General features: G+C 33.2%; 1 pseudogene; it reads left to right on the top strand.

The window, feature by feature from the left end:
* Positions 1–5,907: 5,907 nt before the first annotated feature.
* Positions 5,908–14,318, top strand: part of LOC104660734 — a 120,954-nt pseudogene continuing 112,543 nt past the window's right edge.

Genomic DNA, 14,318 nt, shown 5'->3' with positions numbered 1-14,318 from the left:
TGGTATGAGATGGTGTCTCCTTGTAGTTTTGATTTTCATTTCTCTGATGATTGGGGATGATGAGCAGCTTTTCATGTTTGTTGGCCACATATATGTTTTCTTTTAAGAAATGTCTGTTCATATTCTTTACCCATTTTTTATTGGGGTTATTTGTTTTATTGTTGTTGATTTGTTTATGGTCCTTATGGATTGTGAATATTAGACCATCGTTGGATTAATTTTTCGCAAATATTTTCTTTTTTTTTTTTTTTTTTTTTTTTTTTTGAGACGGAGTCTGGCTCTGTCGCCCAGGCTGGAGTGCGGTGGCCGGATCTCAGCTCACTGCAAGCTCTGCCTCCCGGGTTTACGCCATTCTCCTGCCTCAGCCTCCCAAGTAGCTGGGACTACAGGCGCCCGCCTCGTCGCCCGGCTAGTTTTTTGTATTCTTTAGTAGAGACGGGGTTTCACCATATTAGCCAGGGTGGTCTCGATCTCCTGACCTTGTGATCCGCCCGTCTCGGCCTCCCAAAGTGCTGGGATTACAGGCTTGAGCCACCGCGCCCGGCCAGCAAATATTTTCTTACATCCTGTAAGTTGATCATTTACTCCATTGATAGTCTCTTTTGCCATATAGCTCTTTAATTTAATTAGGCTTCACTTGTTAATTTTTTGTTATTGCTGCAATTGCTTTTTTAAAGACTTAGACATAAATTATTTGACAAGACTGATATTAAGAAGGGTATTTGCAAGTATTTTTTTTCTAGTATTCTCATAGTTTGAGGTCTTACATTTAGACAATTAATTCACCTTGAGTTAATTTTTGTATATTGTCAGAGGTAGGAGTCCAGTTTCTTCCTTCTGGATATCATTAGCCAGTTTTTCCAGTAGAATTTAATGAATAGAGGATTCTTTCGCAATTACTGATTTTTGTCAACTTTGTCAAAGGTCAGTTGATTGTAGGTGTATGGCTTTATTTCTGGGTTCTCTATTCCATTCCAGTGATCTATGTGTCTATTTTTGTACTAGTACCACAGTGTTTTGGTTATACTACACCTTGATTTCAGGTAATGTGATTCCTTCATCTTCGCTCTTTCTGCTTAAGATTGTTTTGGGTATTTGGGCTCTTTCTGGTTTCATATAAATTTTAGACTACTTTTTTCTAATTCTATAAAAAATACTGTTGGTAATTTAATAGAAATACTTTTGAATGAATTGATTGCTCTGGGCAGTGTGGACATTTTAGCAATATTGATTTTTTTAATCCATGAGCATCGAATGGTTTTCCATTTTTTTGTGTCATCTGTCATTTATTTCAGCAGTATTCTGCAATTCTCTTTGTAGAGATCTTTCACCTTCTTGATCTTGGTTAGATGTATTTCTAGGAGTTTGTTTGTTTGTTTTTGCTATTGTAATGCAATCATGTTCTTGATTTGTCTCTCATCTTGAATGTTACAGATGTTTAGAAATGCTATTGATTTTTGTACATTGATTTTGTATCCTGAAACTTTGCTGAAGTTGTTTATCAGGTCTAGGAGTCTTTTGACAAAGTTTTTAGGCTTCTCTATGCATAGAATCATATTATCAGTGAAGACAGATAATTTGACTTCCTCTTTTTCTTTTTGGATGTCTATTTCTTTCCCTTGCCTGATTTTGCTCTAGGATTTCTGGTATTATGCTGAACAGGGGTGCTGAGAGTGTAAATCCTTTTCTTAATCCAGTTTTCAGGGGGAATGCTGTAACTTTTCCCCATTTAGTATAATGTTGGCTGTGTGTTTGTCAGATGGCTCTTATTATTTGAGGTATATCCCTCTGATGCTTAGTCAGTTGAGGCTTTTTATCATGAAGAGATTTTGGATTTTATCAAGTGCTTTTTCTGCATCTACTGAGAAGCTTGTATGTTTTTTTTTTTAAATTTTAATTCTGTTTATGTGGTGACTCACATTTATTGATTTGCATATGTTCAACTAATCTTGCATGCCAGAAATAAAGTCCACTTGATTATGGTGAATTAACATTCTGATGTGCTGCTGGATTTAGTTTGCTAGTATTTTCTTGAAGTTTTTTGCATCTGTGTTTACCAAGGATATTGGCCTTTAGTTTCCTTTTTTGTTGTGGCTTTGCCAGATTTTGGTGTCAGGAAGATAGTGATTCCAAAGAATGACTTAGAGAGGAATTCTTCCTCTTCATTTTTTGGAATAGTTTCAGTAGGATTGGTACCAGCTCTTCTTTGTCATTTTTGATTGTGCTTATTTGGATTTTGGTCTCAGTTTCATTTAGTCCTTCTCTGACTTAATTACTCATTTCTTTCTGCTATCTTTGGAATTAGCTTTCTCCTGTTTATCTAGTTCCTTCACTTATGATGGTATAATGTTACTGCTCTATCTTCTTGACATAGGTGCTTAGTGTTGTAGATGTTCTTAACACTGCTTTAGCTGTATACAAGAGTTTGCATATGTAGTGCCTCTATTTTCATTCATTTCATGGATTTTTTAAATTTCCTCTTTTGTTTTGTTGCTTATCCAAAAGTCATTCAGGAGCAAGTGGTTTAGTTTCCATGTACTTGTGTGATTTTGAGAGTACCTCTGGGTATTAATTTATATTTTTATTCCACTGTGGTCCAAAGAGATGTTTGACATAATTTTGATTTTTTGAATGTATTGGAAATTGATTTATGACTGAGCATGTGGTAAGTCTTAGAGTATGCTCTGTATGCAGATGAGAAGAGTGTACATTATGTGTTTGTTGGATGGAATAGTCTGTAGATGTCTATTAGGTCCAATTGATCTAGTATCAAATTTGAGTCCAGAATTTATTTGTTGGTTTTCTGCCATCAGAATCTTTCTAATACTGTCAATGACGTGTTTAAGTTTTCCACTATTATTATGTGTCTGTGTAAGTCTTTCCCTGGTCTTAAAGCAATTGTTTTATGAATTTGGTTGTTCCAATATTGAATGAGTATATTTAGGATAGTTAAATCTTCTGGGTGAATTGAATCCTTTATCTTTATTTAATGCTCTTTTCGGCTTCCAAAAAACTATTGTTGGTTTAAAATATGTTTTATATGATGCAAGAATAGTGATCCTGCTCCCTTCTTTTCCCATTCAAGTTATACATATTTTTTATTTTTTTATCTTGAGCCTATGAGAGTCATTACACATGAGATGGGTCTCTCAAAGAAGGCAGAAGGATCAATCTTTTTTTCTTAATCCCATTTGCCACTCTATGTTATTTTAGTGGAGAATTTAGACAATTTACTTTAAAAATTAATATTGATATGTGAGGTTTTAGTCCTGTCTTAGTGTTGTTTGCTAATTGCTTTCTAGTCTTGATTGTGCAGTAGTGCAATCAAGAGTCTGTGGCCTGTGTGCTATACATGTGCTCTGTGACAAGTTTCATTCTTTCATTTCATGTTTAAAATGCCCTAAGCAACTCTTTTATGGGCTACTTACTGGTGACAAATTCCCTTAATGATAGTTTGCCTGGGAAAGATTTTATTTCTACTTTGCTTATGAAGGTTAGTTTGGTGGGATAGGACATTCTTGGCTTTTATTTCTTTCCTTCAATAATGCTAAAAATGGGCCTCCAATCTATTCTGGCTTGTAAAGTTTCGGCTGAGAAGCCCATTGTCAGTCTGATGGATTTTCCTTTATAGGTAATATGGTCCTTCTCTCTAGCTGCCTTTAAGATATTTTTTCTTTCATACTGACCTTGGATAGTCTGATGACGATGTGTCTTGAGGATGGTTGTCTTGCATATTATCCCATAGTAGTTATCTGTATTTCTGTATCTTTCTGTCAACCTCTCTACCAAGATGGGGGAAATTTTCCTGAATTTTATCCTCATGTATGTTTTTCAATTTGATTTCTTTCTCTTCTCTCTCAGGAATTCCCATAAATCATAGATTTGTTTGCCCCATCTAATCCCATATTTCTCTAAGCCTTTTTTATTTTAACTGTGATTTTTTTTTTTAATTTTTGTCTAACTGTGTTGATTTTAAGGACCATTCTTGGAACTCTTAAATTCTTTCATCTGTTTTGTCTAGTCTGTTGTTAAGGTTTCCAATTATATTTTGAAATTCATGTAATGAATTTTTCAGTTCCAGAATTTCTGTTCAGTTATGTCTTCATATAGTTGTGTCATCTTCCAAATCCTGGATTTTTTTTTTTTTTCCATTTCCTTTACGTTGGATTACAACTTTCTCTTGGATTTCATTTATTATTCTTGCCATCCATATTCTAAGTTTTATATGTGCCATTTAGATATTTTATTCTGGTTAAGATTCATTGTTAGGGAGCTATTGGGGTCCTTTGGAGGTGACAAAACTCTGACTTTTTGTATTGTTGGAGTTCTTGCACTGATTCTTTCTCAATCAAGGGAACTGGTGCTTCATTTTTTGAATTTGCTATTGCTTTGATTTTTTATTGTTTATTCTTTCTTCCCTCAGGGGCATGACTGCGGTGTATTTTGTGAATATTCAATTAGCATCATTTCTGAGTGCTTTCACAGGTGCAAGGCTCTGTGCAGGGTCCTCGGTTTCAGATGGCTTTTTCAAGATTGCTTGGTGTAGCGGTGGTATAATTCAGTCTGATTTCCAGTAGATGGCGCTTCAGAGTAAGAGCCGGCAGGTAGTCTCTTACTCGGTTTGCCTTCTGCAGTAGTAGAGTAAAGAGAGAAGCACGAAAAATATTCGTCCCCAGCTACGTTGGTCTTAGGCAGGGGTGGAACGCTGGAGAAGCCTGCGAAGCACCTCTTTCAGCCCATGCTCTCTGGGCCCCAGTGGAAGAGCTGCTACCGTCTTCAGCAGTTACTGGGGACAGCGGGGAGGGGGCAAGAGATGACCCCGACTACAAGTCCTTACTGTGGCCTTATTTTCTCTGTCAATGACTGGCACCACATTCACATTTCCTTTGACCTAAGGGTAGCTTTGTCAGTCTGTACTACCCTCTTCTTAGTGGCAGTCTACACCAAAGGTTAGATATCTAAGAGAGTAGATTTCACCTCCTGCCCCTTTTAGAGCTGATGGGACACTATCCCCAAACTGACCAAGGGGACTGACTGGGGCACTCCACAACGAAACACACAGACTGGATCCAGGTTGCTAACTTGTCACTAGTTACAAGCCATTCCACTCAGAAGAAACCTAGGTTTCAGCAACTTTACTTCTGCTCAAGTTCTGCAATGGGAGAGAGCTTAATTCCAGCACCTGTTTCTGTCGTGCTCTCCACATTCACTGCTCAATTCGGACTGTGGAGTTCTTACCCTACCCAGAGCAAGCACTCCAATTTCTGGCCTTAGACTGGCCAGGCCAGTGTCTGCAGTGGCCATGGATGTCAGGTTGTCAAACAATGACTGACTGTTTTGAGCTCTGATTGAAGATTGCCTCCTCCTCTCAGTTCTGGGACTGAGAAAATGCCTGAACTTTTGCCAGTGTCTTTTCTTCTCTGTGTCTCTTTGTGTCTCCCCGATCTATCTCCTGGGCTTAGGAGAAACAGATACTCTCCCTTGGCCTGGGCTACAAAGATCTCTACTGAAAAGGTGATACACAGAGGGAGACTAGCTACCCCTCTCAGATATTGAGGCTTCACCCATTTTATCAGCCAGACATCATCGTGAGAACGACTTGCACACCTTCTCCCTTCTCCCTCCCTGGCGTGTCCTTCACTCTTCCGGTGAATTCCCACTTTCCTTTTTGATCTAAAGCTCACTGAGTTGAACTGTTTTGCTATTTCTAAGTGGCTGAGGTGTGCTGACGGCCTCTAGTCTGTCATCTTGGAAACAAACAAACGAAATAACCCAATGCTCTGTAGTGGGTTCTAATAGTGATTTGTTTGCAGCATCCAGTGATAAAAGTTTAACTTATTGGAAATAATTTACATGAAATAATCACTGATTTGCAGAAATTAGGAGTATTTAAGGAGTTGAAACATAATGCCTACTGATATTTTGCATGCCAAAGTTTCTGAGAAATTTGTGTCTGCAATGTTCTCCATTCTTTGGCAAAACGTAAGTTCCCATTAGTTAGGAAGTACCTATTTGTTATTTCTTTAATCATGTATAATACTAATTGGTAAAAATATGATTTACTAATGTAATAGAATGACGTGTTTAAAATCATATAAACATATTTGAAATATTATTGCTAACAGAAAATCACATTGTTATATGAGTCATTTCACTCACTTGTTTGTAAATTTGTTTACTACATCATAAATATAAGCCAATTAAAATTGGACACTAAAAAACGGGAGCATAAAACATTATTAGAGATATAACCATAATCCAATTATATTAATATCATTATAATATAAATATCTCCTATTATATCATTTACTATAATTATATAAATTTCAAAGCTGAATGTTTCTTAAGTTAGCTGGTAGGAAGTGAAAAACAAAGAAACCAAAGAGAAAAAACAAATGAATCAACAAATTTGAATGAATTAGAATCAATTGAGCCATCAGTTGATCCATTTCTCTGACAGACTTGCATTTCCTTCCTTTATTTTGTAGCACTATTGATGGCCTATTAGATGTTAGTAGAAAAACATTATACCTTATTTATTATAAAATAAATATATATTTTTCAACCATATAAAATATTTGTTTTTAAATTACATATTTTATAGCTAGCACTATATTTGATAGGCTACGGAAAACCAGACATGCAAAAATTAAACAATAGTGATTTCTTCGAAAAGAACAACATTTAAAACTATTTTTATTTATTCAATAGTACATAAAATCAAACCTCCCTACCTCATCCCCATATAGTTAACAATATTTTGTATGTATGACATTATTTTCCATAAGGTCAATCACATTATGACTAAAATACAAATTACAGAATTAAGATGGATAGAAAACAGGACCTTCATATAAATTTATCCCTTGGATTGTTTAATGTTCATGATTTTTAGTGTCCATTTTTAATTATAATCAAAATAATTCTATAATTTTAGGTGAGACCAATAATAGGCTATGATAGAAATAATAGATTGTAATGTTATTGAAATGTTAATATCTATTTTCATGGTATGAGTAAATAGAGAATTTAATTTATAGTTAGGTTGTCCAGCTTATTTCTGGTCAGAAAAAGAAGATCATGAAGAGCAATAATTTTTGTCATGAAAACATCAAATGCATGTGGGGTGGTTTTAAGCTTTAGAACCTTCTAACTTATTTGCAAAGGCCCATTTCCAAGCTGATTTGTATTTATATGTACACTCCTTTTCTGCAAAAGTTTTAAGGCTGCTGGCTTATCATAAAAGTTATAGAAAATGAGATAGTAAAACAAAAATAGAAAATCATAGTCAAAGGAGAAAATAGCACACTCACACAACACACATCTCAATGCCTTTTTTATGCATGAGCTTCAAATGTGTCTCTAAGTTTCGCAGAAAAAAGACACAAAAGGATAACTTAAGCGGTTATCTAGTTTTCATTTTTTGTAGAGATGATGAATACCAGCTCATTAGGAGAAAAACTATCATTGAAATTTTGAATCGTATTTTTCATCTGCAGCATTATGTAAAGGAAGAGTGATGTAAGGATAGGGTATATCCTTAATACTTTCAGAACATGTAAATCATCTTCACCTAGTATTTTTTATTTTCTTCTAACAATATTAGGTAAATGTTGAGAAAATGGCATTAATATGTAAATACATAAAGAGCATGACTTCTGTTACTCCTTACTGATCTGTTGTAGGAGCATAGAAAACCTTAAGATCTGGAAAACTTTTATTTTCATAAATACTGGTTAAGTAATTTGTGTGTGTGTGTGAAGGATCCAGAATGCTGAGCTACTTATTTTAAGATAGGGGAAAAGTCAGTGTTAGACTACACTGACTGGTAGAAAGAAAAGTCAAATTTATGTATTTGGTTCCTCTGAGACATGTACCCTTTTAACAATTACAGACCTGCAGGTAATTTACTCAATTTTCTGGGAACATTTTGCAACTTGTTTTTAAATTACAGATACAGATATAAGAAAGAAGGTAATGGTTCAGATGAAGAGACAGGCAAATTGTGAGAATGGAAGGAGCAAGTTGTAAGAAAAGAAAAGAGAAGAAAAATAAACTAATGAAAGGAGTAAAATGAGCAAGGACTGAAGAAAAATAAATAGATTTGATTGTAAGGGAGGAGAAAAACAGTAAAAAAAAAACAAATAAATGAACAATATGATTCACTTACTACTGTATTTCCAATGTACTGGGCAAATTCAGAGTAAATTTTATGCCTAAACTTTCTAAGATAACGATTTCCCTGAAACAGTAGAAATAGGTCCAATAGACTTATTGCAATCATCAGACATAAACATAAAATAAACATGTTTAGTACAGCTGAAGTATTAGTATATAAGGTTAAAATTCTGAGAATAGAGCATGAATATTTTTTAATGAAATAAAAAAATAATGGTGCAAAGTTTAAAAATCAATGATAGATTAGCTAGCAGATTAGACACAGTTAAAGAAAAAATTTAACACATTTATGACAGATAAAATTGTATAGAATGCAGTTCACAAAAACAGAAAATATGGAAGAAGTTTATTGGAAGGATAGTGTGATGTATTTTAACATGTCTCAAATCAGCTTTAAACAGAGATCTGGAAAGGGAAAGAAGAAATGCTCAAAAAGATAATGGTTGATTTTTTTTTCCATTTTCATTAAAAAAGGTATTAATCTTAAAATCCAGAGGCATTCAAAAGATCCAAGTCATCCAAAGCTGGTATCTAGGGACAAAGGAAAACATATATATCCTCACCAGTCATAAGCACCATCCTATATTTCCCATTTACTCTTTTGTGAGGTCAGTCCACTCTCCTGGTCTCTAGGCAATGCTTTCTATCATTGCTGCTTCCAATAAAACTGTATACAGCTATTGTAATTTGTGGCTTTTTATCTGGATGTAGTCTGGGTCCATTAGTCTTCCAATCTGTCCCCTCTGTATCTCCCTCATTCTGCAAATACCATTTTCCTTAGATAAGTCTTCTATTAATGTATACTTCCTAGTTAAGTTGTACATTCCACAGATTCTGACTCCAGGTCTTCTCATTTCTAACTTCACTATCATTTGAAGATCAACTCTCTCTCTCTCCCATATGTGAGCTATGTTTTACCTCTCTTCTGAGAAACCGGATTCCTTGGGAAAAAAATGAGGAGCCAGAATCTCTTAATCAGTCTCTGCCTAAATGTGCCCTTCTTGATTTTTATAATGCCAAAGTTACCCTGTGTTGGTGTAGGTTCCCAGGATTTCTCTGGGAAATAATCTCAAATTTCTTCATATTGGCTTTCTTCTCATTTTCTTTAGTGTAGAATGTCTCATACCCCTTGTTTCTAGACAGCACAAACAAGGTCTAGAAAGAGAGAGCCTACATATGTGAGGAAATTAAGTAAAGCTCCATGATTCAGTCTTATTGTTAAAGAGGTTTCAAAGAGAAAAATAAGCTGATTCCCAAGAGAAAAACATAAGAAGAAATGTGACAAATATTTTCCATATGGGAGAAACATTGGTGAGTTCATTGTTCTCTCTTTGTTTCTTACTTAAGTGTATATTTTACATAGACTTCTCCTATTTGGAAGCTAACACAAATGAATTTCAAATTATCAGAAGTTTCATAAGTGATATGTGTCATAATTGTCCCCTATGAATTGAAGTCAGTCACTAATATGATATAAATTAAGGCAAATATTTTAGGGAAAATATATTTTAATTAATTCATACACTTGATTATGTAATTCTTTTACTTGATTGGATTCTTAATATGTTACTAAGTGCTCTTCATAAATGTTTGATGTTTTCAAGAATTCATGAAATAACATCTTGTTTACTTGATTTATTTATAATCTATTACTGATCTGAAAAAACATAGAAATAATATTTTATGCTATCTCAAACCTACAATATTCTAAGTTTACAAAATATTAACATAGATAGCAATTTACATATTATTACATAAAATGAGGTTTTTCATCATAATAAATCAAATTATATGAAATTTATAAATTATTTTATAAAAAACTAAGATATAATTAATGAAAAAAACTTGTTAAAGTAACAATTCAAATATATGAGAAACTAACCTTTTAGATAACCTATGAAATTTAAAATTATTTAAAGTACTATTTATTAACACTCATAACCAGCAACTATTTTATGTATATCAAAATGTTTTTATTTTTCAAGCATCTTAAGCTAATTATTGGGATATGGCATTCTAATCTCAGAGACATTTTTAAAATTTCATAAAAAATCACATTTTTGTTACTAAAACTGAAATCCCTGAATCCTGATCTGGCTTTGAGGTAATATTCATCATTTTCCTGTTTAACATTTTTTCTTTATAAAAAATGTATGTGATGTCTGAAATATTACTTACTAAATTCTAAGCAGTGTTATTTTATTACAAATAATAACTATTTAGAGCCTAAAATAACTAATACATTCTTATCAGCTTCAAGAAACCTTATAACAAAACTGAAGTCCTATAATTTCAGATATAACTCCCCTTTCCAGCAATAAGAAAAATATCATTAAATTTTTACCACTGGTTTATTCTCTATATAATGAATGGATATTTTACAAGAAACACTTTGCCAACTACAAATTATGACTTCTTTTCATTGGGAGTAGGGCATTATAAGGGAGAAGGATGTGAAAAGGTGATAGGAGTATTGGAAAAGAGAATGAGTACGATGAGTAAGGAAGACAATACAATACAATTTTGTAAGTGATATTTTATTATGCACATTCCCACAATTCAATGGTTCTTGACATATTTTTCTTTATGGTAATAAAGTCACAGACTTTTATTTTTACAGAACTTTGTAATTATTTTGATTCTCCATCTGAGAAGATTCCTGCTTGTATGAGAAAATGGATGTTTATACTCTAATTACATAGGGTGACTGTATTGAGACTAATATCTACTTACCACAGCCTCTGTTCTCAGGAATGCCAAAAAATATTCTACTTTAAAATAATAAAAAGGCATTTTTTTAGTTTACAACACTAGAGATCCATATCAACTATCTAATATACTTGAAAGTTTAAAAATGCAAAAAAAAAATTATTATTGTCATCAGTTGTCATGAGTATCGTTATGATGACACTGGGGATGAGATGCTTATTTTCTCCAACAGTATTCTTCTCTCTCTTTCTCTCTCCCTCTCTCTCTCTCTGTATCTGTGTGTGTGTGTGTGTGTGTGTGTGTGCGTGCGTGTGTTTGTGTACCTCTCCCTCTCTTCCCAAAGCTATGATTTTCATTCAGATATAAAGTTCTGTGTTTCCAATTTCAATGGAAGTGTGTTCCAAAGGAAAGGTCTGTAGGTTTAGAGATTGACTCTAAATACATCTAGTTTAATCTTTAACTTTAAATTTAAAACTTTATGAATTAATTGTATATACAAGCTCAAAATGAATCATATTTAGCAAAGAAATTTCTTCTGTTCATCTGCATTTGATTTTCAGATTATCTGACTGATAGATAATACATCGTTTTTAAAAATTGACCATATATGAAATATCGTCTAAACTCCTCGAAGAATCTAAAACACTGAATAAAATAATGCAATATTTTCTCTATTTTAACCAATTCTATTATAAAGAATTAAGTCTTTCTTAATTCTTTATAAGCTGTACATTATATTTTGTCTCTTTATTAGATTTCTTATAGTTTCTTAAATCTTAAATTGTGGGAATTATAATGTTAACTAATGTAAGATCTCAATTGCTTAATCCCAAATTTAGTGGAGAATATTGGTACATAGAAAGCATAAATTTTATTTTCTATGTTCAAACACATTTTTTTGATGTGTTTTTATCTGAAAAACACATATTTGTGTTTTCAGATAAAACACAAATATTTTATCTGAAAAAATTGTAATACCCTTTGCACAAAAAATTATAAGTGGATAAGTAAAATACTTAAACATATCATATAATGTGGATGAAGGTAAGTTTCATTTATTGATATTCAACTTTTGTTCTTAATTAACTTAAAAGTATTCCTTTTGTTTCTTAGATAAATATCTCAAACCTAAGAATCTTTTAAAATGTACTTATAGTTTCATTAAGGCCTGTCAAAATCACTATTTTGTGTCTAATGTTTTTATTTCCCCTCACTCACACTAGAAACTATCATTAATGAGAAGTACTGCATTTATATAACACAGGTTATAAAGGTTATTAATTGGATTCCCAGCTTTTTATATACATATGCCACAATCCATAATATTAATCTCTTTAAACAAAATATTATTTTAAGATTCAATACTGCATATTCACTGTGACAATGAATATGCACTGACAAAAGCTCCTCATTTTGTAACAAGTATATGAATATAAAATATTTTAATAGTGTATTATACACATAACCATATAAAAAGACGATATGTTTGCTATCTATGTATTCAATTCTGACTTTTCTTAGGAACAGATAAATTAGGAGGTCCAGTAACAAGTTTCCCTTTGGTCTTAGTCTCCCTTGCAATTAGTTATGGTCAAAAGAGGAAGCCTTGGCCACTGACATATGGAGATAAGTGATGTAAGCCTTTTTCAGGACTATTCTAACACAACTTGACACATCTCATACTCTATATGGTCTTTGCAGTTCCCCCTACTTGCTGAATTGAGGATGACTCTCGGGGAGATATTGGAACACAAACTTAAAGAAGCAGCATCGGCCGGGCGCCGTGGCTCAAGCCTGTAATCCCAGCACTTTGGGAGGCCGGGACGGGAGGATAACGAGGTCAGGAGATCGAGACCATCCTGGCTAACACAGTGAAACCCCGTCTCTACTTAAAAAAAACTACAAAAAACTAGCCGGGCGAGGTGGCGGGCGCCTGTAGTCCCAGCTCCTCGGGAGGCCGAGGCCGGAGAATGGCGTAAACCCGGGAGGCGGAGCTTGCAGTGAGCCGAGATCGCGCCACTGCACTCCAGCCTGGGTGACAGAGCGAGACTCCGTCTCAAAAAAATAAATAAATAAATAAATAAATAAATAAATAAATAAATAAATAAATAAAAAAGAAGAAGCATCGTCTTCATTCATCAGTCAATGAATTCACAAAGGGCAATACATCAAGCAGCACAAACCTCTTCCCACCAACAATTATAATTTAGTGAAAAATAAAACTATATTAAGCTCTTGATATTTTGGTGTTACCTGTTATGTGAGCCAGTTTTAACCTAACACGAATACAAATTATAAATTGTTTACCTTATTTGTATCTATGTTCTTTTCATGTTTTATGTTTTCAATGGACATTCCTTATTTGATCAACTATTCTAGAAGAAAGGGTAGCTATTTTGTCTTACGACCTTATCTAAGAATATAGATAGTAGGGACATAGTTGACTATGAATATAATCATTTTTGGAGTGGTGGATGTAGTTGTGATTTTTTATTTTTCTCTTATGTTGACTAAATGGGTTACAATAGAGGAACATAAAAAAGCAGCATTTACTTCTATGTGCCATTTGGTTTGCCTGATATTAAACACTTATTATTTTGTTCATTCTCATAGAAATCCACCTACATGTGAATAACCTGAGGTTTCCAGAAACCTTAAATAAATTGTAAATGGAAGGCCAGAGTGGAGTTACATAGAAGACTCAATTATATTGTCATTATAATCTATTCTGAAAATATAAAAGTTAAAGATACATAATACTATTTTATCATTTGTGGATTTTTTAAATGTGTTGTAATGATTTTGCTTGTAAAAATTTCCTTCCTTCTTTAGTTTTCTATTTTAACATATGTAAAAGAGTTCTAGAAATTTTCTTTTTCTTATAATATTTGTAAAATATCTGCACTTTAAATATCTTGCTGCTTTCTGCAAAACTTATCTGTTTTTAATTGCTGGCTGCCATTATCCAGCTGATAAACAGTTTCAGCATCATTTAGCTTGGTAAGCATTTGAGTTTTATTTTTTATTTTTTTGATTTTTGGTATTGCATAAAATGTGGAATTTGTAAAGCTCATTATGTAGAATGATTCATTTCATGGAAATTTCAATTTGCATTACTCATCTTTAATTTGCATCTAGCACAAGGACTTGAGAACATACACTGGATATATTCTGCAGGTCAGAGGCTACATTTTCAGTGATTATTTTAAAAGTTTTAATTAATATTCACATGAATAATATATTCTCTTCACAAAATAGTATCCTAAGGGAAACTGACTAAAGATAATATTGGTACTCAGTTTCAATATCTAATTCCAGCTTAACACTTCATTTTTAGACAGCTATCTGTATATATACATACAAGAGAAAGGACACTAATAGATATTTATTTGACAGTAATTCTAAAATTCAGATAGAAGCCCTAAGGACCT

Source organism: Rhinopithecus roxellana, chromosome 1 (genome assembly GCF_007565055.1).
Source record: "Rhinopithecus roxellana isolate Shanxi Qingling chromosome 1, ASM756505v1, whole genome shotgun sequence".
NCBI lineage: Eukaryota > Metazoa > Chordata > Mammalia > Primates > Cercopithecidae > Rhinopithecus > Rhinopithecus roxellana.
Note: the sequence above shows the minus strand (reverse complement) of the source record. Positions and strands in the feature narration are given on the sequence as shown.